Below are 19201 nucleotides of genomic sequence, written 5' to 3'. Positions count from 1 at the left end.
CAATGATGCATTTCTCTTTGCATATGCTTTTCTACAATTATCTTAAAGGAGAAAATGAAAAGAAAGTTTCTCTGAATCAATTCCCTCTCTCTCACCTATCCTTCTTCTAAGGAGCAACAAATGCACCGCCAGACTCACAAAAAAATGTGATCTTTCAACTGACAAGTTGGAAAAGGCTTTAATGACGAAGGGTTTGCCTCTCTCCAGCTGGGGCGGCACGGGGAGGGGAGAGCTGATTCAGACCCCTCTCTTAGCCCTGTCCTCTTAATTTCACCTCTGATTTCCCTGAGACAGAAGGAGAAAGAATTGTATTCTTTTTACACATGTTGCATCTTAAGAGAAGCTGGCCTATGTTGCTTCCCTATCTCTTTTTTTCCTAAAGCAAAGTTTAAAAAAGGCAGAACCTGAAAAATCTTAATTTAAAAAAATCAAGACAACCATCTTCATCACTATTTAAATCCCTTGATTCTCACGGTCATGCTCCCCCCTCTCTCCCTCCCTCTCAAGCAGACGATCTCCAGGGCTCACAGCATCACTCAAAGCCCTCTCCCACTTTCGATCTCAGGAGTCATCCAACGTTTAAGCTCCCCTTCTAAAGCACAGGTATGTGTACATTGGTCTTTTCTAACAAAGAGGAGCTGTTTCTAATTTTTCTGTGGTGGGGCATCCACTTGTTCATTTTGCCAGCAGTGATGGTTGGCACCCATCAGTTCATACTCACTTTTCCAGTCTCTCCTGTGACATTTTCTGGGACATGAGTATTTGGGTAAAAGTTGGAGTCTCTGACTATGAACTAGATTTTCCTTCGTGGAATCTTTAACATCCTTCCAGGGATTAAAACTGAGCATCGTCCTCACTGGTACCAGGTGAGAGCAAGTAAGCTGAGATGGGTGCCGCTGGTTGCCCTTCCAGCCTCCACTGCCCCTTCTGGCTAAGAGAAGGTTGATTTTGTTCAAGCCTGTGGCAGCCAAGTTCTTCATGGCCCTCTCCAAACCCTGTGGTTTCAAAATGCGATCTTTTGACTGGCAGCATCAGCATCTATAGGGAACTTGTGAGAAACACGAATTAGCTCCTCGCCCCCAGTCAGAAACTGACAGTAGGGCCCAGAAAGCTATATTTTAACAAACCTTGAGAACTGCTAGTAATCCAAAAATTTTTAATTCCAGCTGTGCATTAGAATCACTTAAAGAGCTTTTAAAAATGCCAGTGCTTGAGGTCCACTGTTAATGGTTCTGATTTAATTGTTCTGAGATGGTGCGAAGACACTGGTTTTTCCATAAAGCAAAACCAAGTACAAGAATACACTGATCTAACCCAATAGGTGTTGATTCCATTCTTGCCAGGGAGGATTTTGGTGTGGGCTTAGGCTGCAGCCCTGGCAAAGATACAAGACGATGTGGAAGGGGAGGGGGTATGGGAGCAACAGGGATTCTGCTGCAAATATTTCTCCCATTAGAAAAGGATCTTAAGACAGCGAATTCCTCCTTCTACCTTTGGCTTTCTTTGGCATAATGCTTGCAGTGGAGGGGAAAGCCGAAAGGAGGGTTCTGCTCTCAGTGTCTTGCTGAACTGAACAACCCTGAAACTGACTACCTCAAACTCTTATTGTAATATAATAAATGTTCTTATAGCTCACCCCACTCTGGTTGCATATACAGACGTCCCTCCTTATCTGCAATTTTGTTGTCTGCAGTTTCAATTACCTGTAGTCAACTGGGGTCCAAACATATTAAATGGAATATTCCAGAAATAAAAAATTCAGTGTGATAATTGCTGGGGGCAGGAGGTATAAGGGACTCAATGGTAATGGGAAAAATACAATAAATATTTTAAAAAGAATGTAAAAAATTCATGAGTTTTACATTGCATGCTGTTTTAAGTAGCATCTCATGCCATCATGTCCAGGGTGTGAATCATCCACTTGTCCATGCTGTACATGATACCCACCCATCAGTCACCAAGGAGCCATCTCAGTTATCAGACTGGTTATTAGAGGGGATGAGAAAGAGACGATGTACACATAACTTTCATTATAGTATACTGTTATAATCATTCTATTTTATTATTAGTTATTGTTGGTAATCTCTTACTGTGTTAATTCATCAATTAAACTTTATCATAGGTATGTATGTATGTATAGGAAAAAAACATAGTATATGGGGACTGCCTGGAAAAGTCCAGCCATTGTTAATATAATGAAAATGGTTTGAGCAACATCAATGTAGCCTGTCAGCCAAGGAGAGTGGGCTGGAATGCACGTGTGAACAATGACGACTTCACTGTACTAATCAGTGGGGATGGTAGATGCTGTTGTTGAGTGAGCATGTGTACTGTGTGCTCATCGCATTCAAAATGACTGAGTTCATACAGCAATGAATCTGCATCAAATTTTGCATTAAGCTTGAACATTACTCTGCAGAAACTATGCTGATGATTCAGAAGGCTTTCAGGGACAGTGCAGTGAGTGCAGCACAAATAAAAATGTAGCACAAATGCTTCAAAGATGGTCGAGAACCTGTTGAAAGTGATGCATGCTCTGGAATGCCTGCAACAAACAGAATGCCTGAGAATGTTAAATGTGTATGGGCTGCGATCAACACAGATCAGTGACTAATTGTTTGAGAACTAGAAGCTGACCTGGAAATTCCAAAAACCATGTCTCAAATTTTGATACAGGACCTTGGCATGAAATGTATCATGGCAAAATTCATTTCACAGCTTCTGCTACCAGAGCAGAAGGAACATCGTGCTGGTTGCTATGACTTGATTCAAACCGCTACTAATGAACCATATTTCCTCAAGAAGGTCATAACCAGAGATGAATTGTGGGTCTATGGCTATGATATAGAAACAAAGCCACAGTCATCCCAATGGAAGTCTCCTGGTTCTCCTGGTTCTCTACTCCAAAGAAGGCACAGCAAAGTTGCAGCAAGATTAAGGCTATGTTAACTGTTTTTTGACTGGGAAGATGTTGTCCATCATAAGTATGCCCCTTCAGGCCAAACAATTAATAAGGAGTACTACCTCAATGTTCTTCCTTGGGTGAGAGATGCAATATGATGAAAACAGGGGCAGCTATGAGCAACTGGTTGCTCCGTCATGAGCAATTGGCAGCTTCGTCATGACAATACACTTACTCATACATCACATCTCATGCAAAGTTTTGTGGCAAATCATCAACTCAACCAGGTGACTCAGCCCCTTTGCAGCTCAAATTTGGCAACTTGGGACTTCTGGCTTTTCCCAAAACTAAATCACCTTTGAAAGGGAAGAGATTTCAGACCACTGATGAAATTCAGGAAAATACTATGGGGCAGCTAATGGCGATTCCAACAAAGGATTTTGTAGAGTATTTTGAACAGTGGAAGAGGTGCAGGGAGAACTGTGTGAGGTCCCATGCTGCCTACTTTGAAGGGGAATGAGGCATCATTGTCCTATGTACAGTGTTCCTTGTATCTTGTATCTTTTTCAACAAATGTCTCTTTTTCATATCACATGGCTGGATACTTCCTAGATGGACCATTTCAGTTATGCACTGAAGATCTTGGGGTGTATACTCTGTGGATAAGGGGGAACTACTGTACTTGTAGATAAAAGTCTTCTAACAGATAGATATACTAACAGATCTGAACTTATTAATGTATTGTGTTCAATATTGTGTTTTAGATGAATAAAAACCAACCTTGTATTCTCAGGGTTCCAAAACAGAAGAATTTTAAAGAGAAAACATTGAAAATGAGGCTTCCTTTTCTATTGAAAGGTATTCTAATAGTCATATTTCAGTGATTTTTTCTTTAAGAGGAAGTATAAAAATTTTTATAATTAGGGGCGAAAGACTACTCCTACCATTAGATTATTTTTAAATTATAATTTTTAAAAATAACCTTAAATTTAGCCCTGGCTGGCATAGCTCAGTGGATTGAGCGTGGGCTGTGAACCAAAGCATCGCAGGTTCTATTCCCAGTCAGGGCACATGCCTGGGTTGCAGGCCATGGCCCCCAGCAACCGCACATTGATGTTCCTCTTTCTCTCTCTTTCTCCCTCCCTTCCCTCTCTAAAAATAAATAAATTAATTAAAATCTTTAAAAAATGTTTAAGTAACCTTAAGTTTTATATTCACTAGAAGTTTCTATAATTAGTCTATACTTCTAAAATAATCTTGGAAAAATAAAAATCAGTGATTGTGCTCTTCAGATTTTGAATCTCATGTAAAGTCATGTAAAACTACTTCAGATACCGACACTGCCATTTTGTGTCATTGATACTTAAATAAAATGGTTACCTTTCTGGGATGTAAACACATATTTCTAGAGTCTGGTGGCTCAAGCCCATAGCTGCGAACAGTAGCTTTGAAGTAGTGGTTGAAGTAACATTAAACTTCGAGTAAGGTAAATGCCAGTCCAAGTAAAGTAGGTATCTCCTCTGCTGGTTGTGTGTGTGTACCTGTTTGTTCACTTTTGTAAATTTTTTCACAGTGACTGGAAGATCTAGTCAGGCTGAGGATATTGGCCCTTTCTTGCCAATAGTGTACAGTAGTGTACAGGGTCATCCCTGTACACTAATAGTGAATTACCAGCAAGAGAAATTAAGAAAACAATTCCATTTATAATTAAATTGAAACACACACACACACACACACACACACACACACACACAATCCCGGGAGTAAATTTAACCAAGAAGTCAAAAGACCTGTGCTCTTAAAGCTGTAAGATATTGATGAAAAATATTAAAGATGACATTAATAAAGAATGTGGCATGCTCATACAATGGAAGAGTTGATATTGTTTAAATGTCATACTACCCAAAGCAATCTACAGATTCAATGCCATCTCTAACAAAATATGAATGGCATTTTTCACAAAGATAGAACAAATAATTCCAAAATTTATATGGAACCACAAAAGATCCCAAATAGCCAAAACAATCTGGAGAAAAAAAGAACAAAGCTAGATGTATCATGCTTCCTAATTTCAAACTACTACAAAGCTATAGCAATCAAAACAGTGTGGGACTGACACAATGGACAGAGTGATAAATGGAACAGAATATAAAGTCCAGAAATTAACTCACACCTGTATGATCAATTAATCTACAATAAATAAGGCAAAAATATGGAAAAAATGGGGAGAAGACTACCTTTTCAATAAATGGTGTTGGGGAAACTAGACAGACAGGTTTGAAAAAACAGGAAGTTGGATCACTTTCTTGTACTATGTATAAAAATAAACTTAAATGGATTAAAGACTTAAATGTAAAACCTGAAGCCATAAAACTCCTAGAAGAAAACACAGGCAGTAAACTCTGATATAGGACTCAGCATTTATCTGCATGTCTCCTCAAGCAAGAGCAGCAAATGCAAAAATAAACAAGTGGGACTACATCAGACTGAAAAGCTTTTGCACAGTGAAAGAATCCAACAAAACACAAAAACAACCTACTGAATGAGAGCAGACATTTGCAAATGATATATCAAATAAGGGGTTAAGTATATGAAGAACTAATAGAATGCAATATCAAAAAACTAAACAATCTAATTAAAAAGGCAATCCATGTGCAATATTGGTGAGATTACAAATTGTTGCAACCACTATGAAGAAGAGTGTGAAGATTTCCTTAAAAATTTAAAAAAGAATATTGACATATGACCCAGCAATTCCACTTCTGGGTATTCATTCAAAGAAAACAAAAACACTAATTTAAAAGACATATGCACCCTTATGTACATTATTTACAATAGCCAGATATGGAAGCAATCTAGAGGTCCGTCAATAGATGAATGAATAAAGATTCATGACATATAAATACATATATACACACACGTGTATATGCATTGTAATAGAATATTATTTGGCCATGAAAAAAGAAGTCTTGCCATTTGCGACAACATAGGTAGATGTAGAGGGAATTATGCTACGTGAAATAAGTCAAACAAAGAAAGAAAAATACTATATGATTTTACTTATATGTGGAATCTAAAAATACAAAATAAACAAATAAAACAAAACATGAACAGATTTATAGATCCAAAGGACAAACTAATGGTTGCCAGATGGGAGGGGGGGCAAGGGGACAGGTGAAAGGATGAAAGGGAATAACAAGTACAAACTCCCAGTTATTTTAGAAAAGTGTCATGGGGATGTAGGGCACAGCATAGGGAAAATACTCGGTGTTATCGTAATCACTTTGTATGGTGACAGATGGTTCCTAGACTTATTGTGGTGATCATACTGTAAAAAATATACATGCTGAAACACTGTGCCACATATCTGAAACTAATATAATATTGTGTGTCAACTATACTTTAATAAGATGGATGGAAGGAAGGAAGGAAGGAAGGAAGGAAGGAAGGAAGGAAGGAAGGAAGGAAGGAAGGAAAGAAGGAAGGAAAAGAGGGAAGGAGAAAGAAAGGAATTAGGGTGAGAAGGAGGAAGGGTGGGAGGGGAGGAGGGAAGAAAAAAAAAGAAAAAGAAGGTAAGTATTGGCCAAGCTAAGTTGAGCTAAGGAGGCTCAACCAGGGCAGAATCTATTTCCAAGCTCATTGAGACTGCTGGCAGGATTCATTCCTTCGTGCTGTGTCACTGAGGACACTGGCTGTTTACTGACTAGGCTGAAGCTCTCCTTCAGGTTCTAGAGGCCACTGGCAGTTCCCTGCCACTTGCTTTTCAAGGAGTGATAAAAGAGGAAATTTTGTCTTTTGCCTTTAAATGTTCTATCAACCAAATATCAGTGAGGAAAAAAGTCTATAAGATCATATTAATTAAATATTGATCTCACTCTGTCTGTCTTTGAGTATCTCTTAGCCTTTGCAGAAAGATTACAGATTATTCGAATATGAGTTCATGTTCTTGGTTTACTATGCTGCACTAAAATATCCAAAATCGGGACTTTTTCCCTGCTCTACCTGCCTGGAAAGTTCTATGTAATCACATTTAGTGAATGCAACACTAACCTAGAACCTGGAGGCATAAAATTTACTCCTATCTCTTTGTATCTCATTATCAACCTCCAGTAGAGTACCACGTAATAATTTAGGATTCTCCCCCACAATAAATCCAATTAATTCAGGTAATTTGGCAACCTTCCTCACCACCTCCACCCAAAATTACCTACATTAGCTGTATGATTGTTCCTTAAGACGTCCATTGGAGGTATAACCTCTCACTGACTTCCTGTGCTTTGGGTAACACAATTCAGCACCTCTATCTAAGGTAACCCATAAAGTGCAAGACACAGAGGGGGATACAAATATGTACAAGACAGCAACACTCAGCAGCCAAGAAAGAGACACACGTGTGACCACAGACAACCAAATGCATGTAATATAATGTAGAAAGTGATAAATTCCTCAGGGCTATTACACAGTTTAGAATATAAGTTCAGAATTTTGGCTTTTTAATTGATTATTCATAGAAAATTAGTCCTGACATGTCTAGGCACTCTAGGTGTCTGGCAGAATCCAAGGAGACCTGAGACTCCCTAACAGAAGCATTGACTATATATACTCATTGGGGCGGCCAAAGTCCAGCCTGCATCACTCACATTTGACTTTGCTGTTCCTTCACCTGCACAAACAGCTTAGTGCTCTTCAGTAGCCAGCTACCCAAATATGTGGGAACCCTTGGCAATTCTAAGGGTATTGCAAGCTGTGATGGCTATTGTAAGTGCGCTGTGGGTTCTATGATCTATGTCAGATTATGACACAAAAGTAATTCCCTAATTTGCAAGGTCTATTAAATTAAAGTTATCAAATTCTGCAAGGGAGCTAATGAGTTTGTTTTCTCCAGTCTAGGCAGACACTTTCTTTACATGATTCAGCCATATCACTCCTGTGTATTATTATGCTTTCAATGAAATTAAAGAAGAAGGAGAATAAGAAGGAAGAGAAAGAGGAGGATGAGGAGAAGCTGACACTAGGTTTTCAATAATTCCAAAGTCATCTCATGGTTCTTTCCAGGCATTTGTTAAAAACATTGTCAGTCTGATTCTTCAGAGTATAAGCAGTCATGCTGGAAGCACCACACCATGGTTCCCGCTCCGGGATGAACACGTAAGACTATGGCTCTGCACATCAGTGCCTCACAAAGGTCAGTCCTCAGTGATTGTGGAGAAGGAAGAATGACTTCACTGTGTGAGAATGCTGCGCCAGCAGTAGACAAAGCTTTGATATGACAGTGGGGTGGGGATGGTGGGGGATAGCTTTTGACCCATTTCTGAATTTCAGAAACAATTAGCCTTTTATAGAGTGAAAAACTGAAAAGTTTGTCAATACAAATACAGAAAAAGATATGCATATTACATGATTTTCTTAAAAGATGTCATGCCTGTTTGTTGGGTTCTGGGTGCTTAACTCACAGAGAGAATACTCACAGAGAGACGTCTTGAGAGGCACTAGAATGGGTAAGGACAGACGCATGTATAAAAAGAAAAAAACTAAATCTTTTCACTATTTAGAATTTTTTCTCTTTTGTTTCTGAACATTTTTTGGTAATGAAGTAGTTAATTTTATTCTATTCAAAACTTATAGTGAAAAATTTAGAATATTTCTGTAGATATATGATGACAAATTAAATATGAAAATTTATATTTAAGACGAAGATAAAAAGATAATTTATAGAAAGCTTCACCTAAATTGGATTTTGTTTCCTCTTCACTTGATTATAAACTGTAGTTCTCCAATCTTCTGATGACTACATGATGGCATGGCATTAAAATTTAGTTGTTTTTTTCTGTGATTTAAACCTGAGATATATAAGAATTATATGACATGTCATACCCTCCAAAGCCATTCATTAGGAGACAAAGGAAATGTCCTTAGAAAAAAATACCACTTGTCCTCCCAAAATAGTTGAATTTTATTTAATTCTTCATTAAAAAATGAAGGAGAGTATCAATATTTATTTAGTAAAACTTTAGGAGTTGCTGGTTTTCCTTTTTCATTTATTATTCAATTATTTGAACATCATGAGCAATTGACTTCTTCCTTAATTATAGTCTTTTATGTGATTTTTTTGTGGTGAGATTTTTTTCTTTCAGCGTCTTAAAAAGTAATTTCACTTAGGACTACTCTTTCATTTATAATCGTATGCTCAATCGTATAATCGTATTAAAAATCATATGGTTTTCATTTAAAGAAAAACATATTCTGACTTTCTTCCATTACCATACCGTTTCTAACTCCACCACCATTATTTTTAAAGGACACACACACCTTGTTCAGCTTAGTGCAGTCAGTGTGGTCTTTGGTCAGGGAAGGAATCGAAACAGATGCAAATCATTGGCATCTTACAATTCCATTTAAATTTGTCTCTTTTTTAGACATTATTTTGAGAATGTGATCTCAGAAAAATAATGACCCACTAGCCCTCTGTTAACACTGACAACAGTTTTGCTTTCTTATAACTTTAAAGTTCTTTTAACTGAAGTTTGGGCATCTTCCTCAGGTGAGATTCTATATGCATTTAATTATTGGCAGGAAGCTCAGCTGTGAAACAAAACACTGAGTTGTATATATGGATTTGATACTTGTAGTCACTTTGTCTAAAAATATTTTAAAAATCAAGTAAAAATTAATGGAATGCAGTGCAAAATGGGTTAAAACTACGGTGTAACTATGATTTAAGCTGTGGAGAGGGGTCCCATGTCACACATACAATTAAATAACATGTATGTAATGTGTTTATGTCTGCGTGTTTATCTTCATATCCACATCTATATATAATATGCCTCATGAACATCATGTGTCCAGTTTTTTAAATGGTAGCATTTGTTCAAAGCTCTCAAGTAAACTATATTTAGGAGTTCATTCTCGATTTTGAATTCAGAAAACACATAAAACCCATCATGAAAAAGCAATTTTACACAAATAGGAATTGAGGCCAAACAGGTTGTACAATCTATTTCCTCTAAAAGTAACCAACAGAAGGTCTGGCAGCCTGTCTTAGTTATCAGCAGCTTCCCTTCATTAAATCTAATTGCTATGCAGAGGCCATTCCAACTGACGCATGTAAAAAGCAATTTCAAGTCCATGGTGGTGGCCTCCAGCCCCTCTGGGGAGTAGACAGTCCACTCTGCTGCCTTTTCTGTTCTCCTTGCTATGGGGAAGACAGTTGAAATTACTAAAGACTGCCCATTGTATGACTGTCACTTGGCCTGAATACATTGACAAGTTTATCAAGAAGACTTATAATATATTTGGAATTGAGAGATGCAAACAGTTTTACTAGAGAAATAGAGAAGATGAATGAGTGAACAAACGAATGAACAAACAAACAAATGAATGGCAGAGCTGGGGTGGCTGAACTTGGGATTTACAGACACAGTGCATGGTGCCAACCCTGGCTCAAGCTTCCATTCTCCGTGCAACCATGGACAAGCTTCCTAGTGTCGCTCACGCAAAAGGGACACAGAGCAGCACCTGTCTTGCTGTAAAGATTAAATGAGATAGTACGCATTCACTATTGTTTGTCTTACTAAATAGGTTCAATTCTAGCTGGTAAAATGATGCAGACTTGTGTCCTATTTCACAGAAATTTAGTTTTTTTGTGATTATTTCATCTATTCTATATTGTCTGATTTTATACATTGAAAAGCCTCTTTTGATTATGAGAGTGACCAAATCTCATCAAGTGACTCAAACGTTTGAGGTTTCTGAACATTTTAGGGCAAATAAAAATGATAACACCAACCAGTGCAAAATAACAGCTACACTGAAAATGTGGTTATACTGTGTGCAGTGGTACAGGGACAATTTTAAAATGATTTTAAAAAATACATCATTGAATTTATGGGTTTTTTAAAAAAAATATCAGATATAGACTTTGATTTATATTCACCAGAAATGAAAACTCACCACGTTGGTCGAACTCATTTAGTAAGTGCCTATCTACATGTATATTATGTTGAAGCATAATACTCTGTAGATTAAAGTGTTGTGCTTGGCTGGTATAGCTCAGTGGATTGAGTGTGGGCTGCAAACCAAAGGGTTGCTGGTTCAATTCCCAGTCAGGGCACATGCCTGGGTTGCAGGCCAGGTCCCTAGAGGGGGCCACGTGAGAGGCAACCACACATGGATGTTTCTCTCCCTCTCTTTCTCCCTCCCTTCCTCTCTCTAAAAATAAATAAATGAAATCTTTTAAAAAAGTGTTGTAATAACAATTGTTATTGCTCAGTTGATTGCTATATGGCAGGCACTCTATATTTGCCATCCTGTTACTCTTCACAATAACCTAATGGTACAGATATTACTCTCTGTTGACAGGCAGGAAGAGGGTAAATTACAGAGCTACTAAGGAGGAGGGAGCATATGTAAACTCAAGTCTAGTGCTAAAGTATATGTTTTTCCTTGTTTGTTATATGGCTCTTATCCTCATAATTTAAGATATTTCCCTCTAACCAGATATCATTACATAGTCTCATCTATCCTTACTTCCCCTTTCAGAATGTAAAATATTTGAGAGTATAAACAATGTTTATTTTTTTTCAAGATTTTTTTATTTATTCATTTTTAGAGAGGAAAGGGAGGGAGAAAGAGAGAGAGAGAGAAACATCAATGTGCAGTTGCTGGGGGTCATGGTTTGCAACCCAGGCATGTACCCTGACTGGGAATCGAACCTGTGACACTTTTGGTTCGCAGCCCGCGCTCAATCCACTGAGCTACGCCAGCTGGGGCAATGATGTTTATTTTTAATATGCAGCACTAAAGCATATTTTATAAACCTTATGAGTACATGGTGTAGAGGTTTTTCTCCCATCTAAGCACAATACCATTAGATTAGTAGTACATCTTTCAAAAGTTGCCTCTGTGATTGCCATTAGGGCTGTTTACAAATGATGTGACCCTGCCCTAAGTATGAGGTAGAAGTCTGGAATCCTCTGCTTGCTCATAAGTGGTATGCCCAAAGGTGGAAATGATGAGTTTCTCTTCCAGCAAAAGCTTTTAGAACCAGCACACGACTCTCCATGTCTTTTTCTCCCTGTCTCAGCAATTGGGTGGAGATGACACCTCTACACCCGGGAGTCTGAGTAACTACGATGCTGACTTGCAGTGGGCACGCAGAGTGAGCACGGTACAAGCACGGCTATCGTAAGTGACAGAGGCTTGTGGTTGCTTGTTTCCACAATATAGCCTGGTGTTTGTCCTGAACGAGACTGATGCAGTGTGTCTGAATCCAAAGGGCATTTACCTTCAGATCCCAATTTAACATTATAAAGATCAACTTCTTCAAGAGAATAAAGAAAAGAAACCTTACTATAGCATTTTATACCAATTTACAGGGTGCTAGTATGCAGAATTAGACTTCATCCTCCTTGAATTTATTCTCTCTCCATTTTCTCCTTTGTGATACCCAGTTATGTACTTGGTAAGTGGGAAGCTACAGTTGATATTATACAGAAATCATTCCCCTAAGTGGACTCAGTGTATTAAATAGGATGACTTGATATTTATTTTTTGTTGTAAATGAATTCAAAGTTGACCAAAGTACCAGCTAAGATATGGTCTCTGTTCCATCGCAGTGAGTATGAAGATAGCTCAAATGCATGGATGAATTTTTACTGGCTCGGTGATTACATATTGTTATATATTTCTTCTCACATCCTGAATAACTAATTATTCTTATAATGATGAATTGCAATAACATCATCTCACTGAGGTTAACTTTGTAACATCTTTTATTATCAGAAGAATATTTTTAAAGCCCCACAAATAATTTCAGTGAAAAATATTGTGTTATATCTTGGAAAGGTTATGAATAGCTTTTGGTTCTCATGGCAAATTTCTCCAGATTCTATGTTCCTGAAGTTGAGATTTTCATTGCACTGAAACTAAATTAAAGCTGATATTATTACAGAAAAAGAATTGCACTGTTGTTTAAAAAACTGTTCTCACAATTCCAGCTTATTGTAGTATCAGAGGCCAGTGAAAAACACCAAAGTAAAGATTTATTAGAAAAAGTACGATCAGCAAAAACAAAGAGCACTTTTAATAAGTTGGCAGTTTCAAGCTACTTAAGAGATCCCGCAATAGAACTAGCCTCATACCAATTGTAGCCTCGCTTTGGAAAGTCCTAGCAGCTTGATGAATAATGTATTCCCTAAGTATTTTCAACTATATTTATATATTCCCCACCTTGTTGCACAAAAATCTGCAGATTGTCTGCAGGAGTGCATACAGAACAATGCTTTTTTTTTTAATGAGGAAATGGGGTCTAAGAAATACAAATATCTGGAAATAAGACTGGGATCAGATTAGTCGATAAGTTAAAAAAATAATTTACAAGACAACCAGGCCCTATATAATGAAAACAAACCAGTTCCTTGGGTACCAGGTTTATGGAGCATCGTTGGAGAGGCAGACTGAGTTACTGGAGGGTAACGGTCTGATTCTAGAACTCCAAACTTTGTAGATTTTTTACCACTTAATAAAAAAATGTCCAGGTGTACCCTCTGGTACATCTTTGTATCTATGCATGCATTATGTGTGTATAAATCTGTTCCAATATATTATATACATTAAAATATAAGACAAAGATAAATTATATAAATAATTACAGTTGTCATATTTTCTTCCCCTTCCACCCCCACAAGGTATGATAAGAATGCGTGCTGGTGCTCCCCATGGCCATGGAGACTGATGAAGGATCTCTTCCTCCCCTTCCTAACATCCCTGTCTGCCTCTGACCTGGAGGTTTCCCCACGTTCAACAGAAGACGTTGTCTTCTTCAACCCACCACTGGCCTCTAAACAACAGAAATCCACTCCTCCAATGTCTCTTCCTGCTCTCATACCCAGTTGTCTCCATCCCTCTAATGTTTTCCTGTGGAGAGTCATCAACTTGTTCTACCAGCCTAACATACTGGACACAACAAGCGACCTCCTCTAATATTGCGTTTTCTCAGAATCTTTGGATAAATGGGAGTTTTTCCAGCATTTTACTCCCACCATAGTAACCTCTCACCACATTCCAAAACCTCATTGAACAAAATATAGAGGCCAAAAAATTAAGGTGACAGCTGGCAGGTTAATCTCATATCACAGTAGGGAGAGGAATTTTTTTACTTTAACTACATTTCCTTAGATGGCTAATTTACATTACATGTTCAATTTTCTGCAGCACAAGTTACCTGTAGGAATCCCATAGTATTCAATGTTATGCTTGGAATTCCACAACGCCCCCTCCTCTCCTAGGGCCATCAAAGTCACAGTGGTCATCAGAAGGATTTCCTGTGATTGGCACCAGTGTGTATCCGTCTAGAAGGGATCACATCAAATTTCACTATTAAAGCCCATAGTAAAACATTTGAATGGCAAGTTGTAAACATCACTAGCATGACACTGGTATAACAGTGCAATAAACACTAATCAGACTAACTCAGTGCTTAATTTCATTTGCCCCTGTTAAATGGCTCATGTGGTATGGCAGCCTTGAAGGCTGTCTTCTACTGGACTTGGGAGTTTAAATTTACATGGGGCAGAGGTAAGCACTCCCAAATGTAATTATCTCATTATCACCAAATCTATATGTGGATAACTTAATTAGGACCAGCATACTTTTCACCTTTAATTTGTTACTATCCTTGTCTGATGGTTCTTTTATTTAAGCAGCTATTACTGACAAGGTAAAAAAAAAATGAAGTTTTCCTGCTCATCAGTGCTGCCAAACTACAGGGCTAAGAGAACAAGGACAAATCATTTTTATTTTTGTTTTTGAACTTTTCCAAATGCAAAAAAAGGTAGAGTATCAAGCCCAACACTCTCCTGCCATGGGCCTTACTGACCAAGATAGCGATGATCAAGCCCAAGGAAATTCCCATAAAAAGTTCTTGTATAAATTCAAAATGCGTTTCCCTTCCACACTTGAATACACACACTCTTCTCAGGTTCACCCAACTGAATACAGGGTATCCACTGCAGCATTTATTATGATAGAGTTGGCTGTGGTTACTTTTTCTGCCTGAGCGAGCAACCAGATTTGAGTTGCAAAACTGGCCTCTGTCAAGCCTTTATAGATTGATTTAGCGTCGGCTGAATATTCATAGATTCCAAGTGCTGTCCAGAATATGAAAGAGGACTTCCTCTGGGAACTTGTGATCTATTAAGCTAAAATATCAAAATGCTTTCTTTTATGTTTCCTTAATCTGAAATATTAAATAGGTATTATGAGACTAGCACTGCTTTTGAGATATATATCAGTCTCTCTAGACTGAGTCAGGATTTATTTCTTAGAAGAAATGCTGTTAATTTGTAATGAAAATTAAACTCGGGCACTGTTTTGGCAAAAATTGGAAACGTGTGGTTTCTCCTGGGCTACTGCTTTTACCTAGCTTCCATCCTTCAGGTCAGCACTTCAGTTCTCTGCTAGGTTCTTGGTGGGCTTTGCCCTGGACTAGGGTCCTAATCTCCCCTCTGTCCCTATTCTGCAGATTTTATAGAACAGGAAAGATGTATCCCCTCCTTGTCCTTACCCTATGTTGCCTTTAAGTTCCAACCCATTTGAAAAGTGACTTCAGACAGAGATGCAAAGGCCTTGGATAATTGAATGCACCCAGGGATGAGCACTCATTCTAAGATCTTTAATGTCAAGGGTAACCCCAGAGACAAAACTGATGAGGAGGGGCTCACCCACCCCAGAGAAGTCACATGAAAGTGGTTCCCAATGGGTGTCCTCTGGCCCTGACTTCTGACTGTGAACCAAAGCCCAACCTGTCATGGATGCAAAGGCAAATTTGATCCTTGCTTGGCACCATCCCTCAGTCTATGGGGTTTGGTCATGGATGTTGGTCAATGAACAAGGAGCAGCTCCCTCCAGAGGCCTTCCTGTTCAAACAAATTTTTTTTGTCTCAAGCCTAGTATATGATTTGCCTCTAACCTCCTGTGCATCTCATGATCTGTGCCCTGGCTCAGACATCTGATAATCCAATGCTTTACCACCCAGACTAAAGGCAATGTGTCCAGGAATAACTTTCTAGATTGTAGATATCTCCCAGCATTTTTACAAGATAACCAAGAATTGTTATGATTCATGCCAAATTGACTTGAAAAACAATCAAAATAATTGGTCCCTTTAAAAACGGGTCCTTTCTCAAATGAAAGTTTCCTTTCTTTGGTACACATGAGACTATCAACAATGACTTTCAGAGATGTCGAACACCAAAGAGGCTTTTCTTCTAAATGTTCACTATACTGCCAAAGCCAGGATCCTTAAATCAAAATCTGACTAAATTTTAAAAATCACCAAGAATGAAAAACAATGCTGTTGTTGTAAATATTTAATCAATGAAGCTATTGATAAACCAACCAGAACTAAATTAAGATTCTTCACAAAACACAACATCCTAATGCCCAGTCTTCAAACACACTGATAAAGTAACACTCACTAATATTCTAAACTAGATGTTAATATCCAGTCACCCTTTCAAATTCAGACATTCATCAATTGATTGAGAAGAATAAGATATTGACTCACAACCCAGCATCAGGCTTCTCTTATACAGTTGGGAAAATGGAGTTTGCCAGAAAGTCAAATCCACTACCCATCACTTCTTATGAAGTAGGGTGAATTAGTGTCAGAGAGGGAATGAGGTGACAGGTAACGTGAAATGCCAGAAGTACACGTGGAAATAGCTCTCACAAATCTCCATCACCTTTGGTGTCAAAATGGCATACAGAGAATGCAGGACTCTGAAAAATGATCTCCTCTCTCTAATCTCAGGTTGTCGTTATGCTAAGAACAGGCAATTCTATTCCCAGATGGAAAATAACCTTTATACGTTATCCATAAGTAAAATATTTTAATCATAAAGTCAAAAAAGTTATCTAAGAATTCTGAAATTGCAGTATGATATATGATTTAAACAGTATCCTTTTGTTTCCAGTCACACAATGGACAGACATTTATGAAAGAGGAGTCTATTACCATGCCATCTTACCCCAGCCAACTAAATTCTGTTCCCAGGACTCCCTCCCTCTGAATGCCTCATTGTCGAGAAAGTGCTTCTTCTGCCCCAAAAGATGTACTCATTGCTAACCAATTGCAAAAAAATTATGATGACTACAAGAAAAAAATCAATATTTGAAAAGAGAAATCCATGAATTTTAAGTTAAGTCAATTCTCCAAAGAAGGACGACTATTCAACGAATACCTGCAAGACCTCAATGTACATTAAAAACAACCAAGCACCATTCGTCGTACATTAAAGTAGAAAAAGTAATACAAATTCTCAGTGCTGTCAATGTGGCATAACGGAAATATATTGCTAATAATGTGTTCAACGAGATTCTACTCTGTTGGAACCGAATATAGTAACACATACCTAGAATTATAAAAGTGTTTTTGTTCCTTGGCCCAGTAATAATAGCGCTTATCCTAAAAACCTCTCAAGCATAAACCTAATATGGACATAAAGATGTTTATTACATGAACACCTATAATATGAAAAATTAAGAACACTAAAAATAGGGGAATGTTTAAGTAAAAGCTGGTGCCTCAGTTCAATAGGATAGCATGAAGCCATTAAAAATTACAAATATAAACACTATAAAAACAACATGAGAAATGTTAACCATATACTATTAAGTGAAAACAAATATTAAGTTATATGCTCTCTATGACTATAATTGGATATATCCAATTATTCATATAATATATATGAATAGGAACAGAGAAAGGAGAAATACTCTTAAATATAATCAAATGTGTTAGGGTAATAGGATTAGGGAACATTTATTTAATGATCTTACATATTAATATTGCAAATTGCAGATTTACAACTTAAAATAAGGTTTTGGGGGATGCAAGATTTTTTTTTCTCTCCAGACATTTGAGTTATCATCGTACAGGCCAGGGCTGTGCTTTACAAGTATTGATTTCTGTGACATTCTGAGCAGAGGCCAAGGTCCCAACAGCATCATCACATGCCCTCATCTTAGACACTAATGTAGACTTCTCCCCCATATGCCATTCATCATGCCTCAGAAGTTGCAAGGTAATGCATTCTCTCTCAGCAATGCCAGAGAGCCATGGAATTTCATAAACTAGACTGTTAGTTCCTAAAAAAATCTGGAATTAGAAATGTTTCAGTTAGTTTGCAATCCTGAAATGAAGCCTTCTTTGTATAAATTTCATTACAGATATAAATTTCCTTTGCAAAATGAAGTCTCTTTACAGTATTTACCTAAATCATTTACATTGCCTCTTCAATCTGGGATGCTGAATCAAAATTAATGGCAATATTTTTGTGCACCATTGATTTAGACAAGGATCTTTGACAGAAGGACAGACACTCTTAGAAAGTAATAGTGAGTTTACAGAAAAGACTACCTCTTTTAATTGTTCTCCTCAGATACACAGCTGGAAGAAATCTCTGTTTTCCAGAAAATATGTTCACTGATATTCTGTGTTACCTCAGATTTACTGTTTTCTCATAAAATTCTAATTCTTGTTCCATAAAGAAAATAACATATTTAAATCCTCAGTTACTTTTTCTCACAACTAAATAGCTTTTCTCTTACATTAGAAAAAAATAATGTATAGAAACTAACATGTTTAAATGATAATGACAAACTTTTTCCTTATACTTTAACTTTCTTCTCTTTTTACTGGTCAGATATGAAAGTGATTGACAAAGAAGGTAGTAATATCTGATAATGCTAGCTAATAACTCACGTTAAAATTCTCTACTTATGATCATCACTTACAGTTTCCATTTATATTTGTCAGGCTACTTTAAGTTCACTTTCTCAAGTACTTCCTACGTAAAACTTATTTTTGGGGGGAGTATCCCTGTGGTAGGTATGGCATTTATTTATAAATCAGAATGAGGCAATCATAGGGGTAGTAAAAGTTCCAGCTCAAAGACTTTGCTTAATTTCCTCAGCCTCCTTATTAACATTCCTTATTAGCATTTAGGAATTCTGTTTTAATTAAACTCTGTTCTTATTCTTTTAAATTTTAAATTCTGTCTTAATTCTTTTAATGGTTTGAGACTGTGTGTGAACAATCTGGAGGAGCTAAAGTTGTTTTCTGTGGAAACCGCTGTTTACATGTAGTGGTTGTTAATGTTTAGACAAAGTAAAAGGATGAAGGGAGGTGTTTCAAGTTGTCATTTCTGACCATCTTGTCTACAGTAAGGAAGGCATTCTCCACTAGACAAGTGGCCTAAGGACACGAGAGAAGGCAGGATTCATCTCCTAGAGTCATGA

The 19201-nt window shown here is 37.5% G+C and overlaps 1 protein-coding gene across 1 annotated transcript in view; it reads right to left on the bottom strand.

Annotated features, from left to right (window-relative positions):
* The window catches only part of SLC35F1 (solute carrier family 35 member F1), a 360365-nt gene that overhangs the window by 218486 nt on the left and 122678 nt on the right, over positions 1–19201 (bottom strand). The gene's annotated exons all lie outside the window — the stretch shown is intronic.

The sequence above is a fragment of the Phyllostomus discolor genome, chromosome 4, assembly GCF_004126475.2.
Source record: "Phyllostomus discolor isolate MPI-MPIP mPhyDis1 chromosome 4, mPhyDis1.pri.v3, whole genome shotgun sequence".
NCBI classification, from domain to species: domain Eukaryota; kingdom Metazoa; phylum Chordata; class Mammalia; order Chiroptera; family Phyllostomidae; genus Phyllostomus; species Phyllostomus discolor.
Note: the sequence above shows the minus strand (reverse complement) of the source record. Positions and strands in the feature narration are given on the sequence as shown.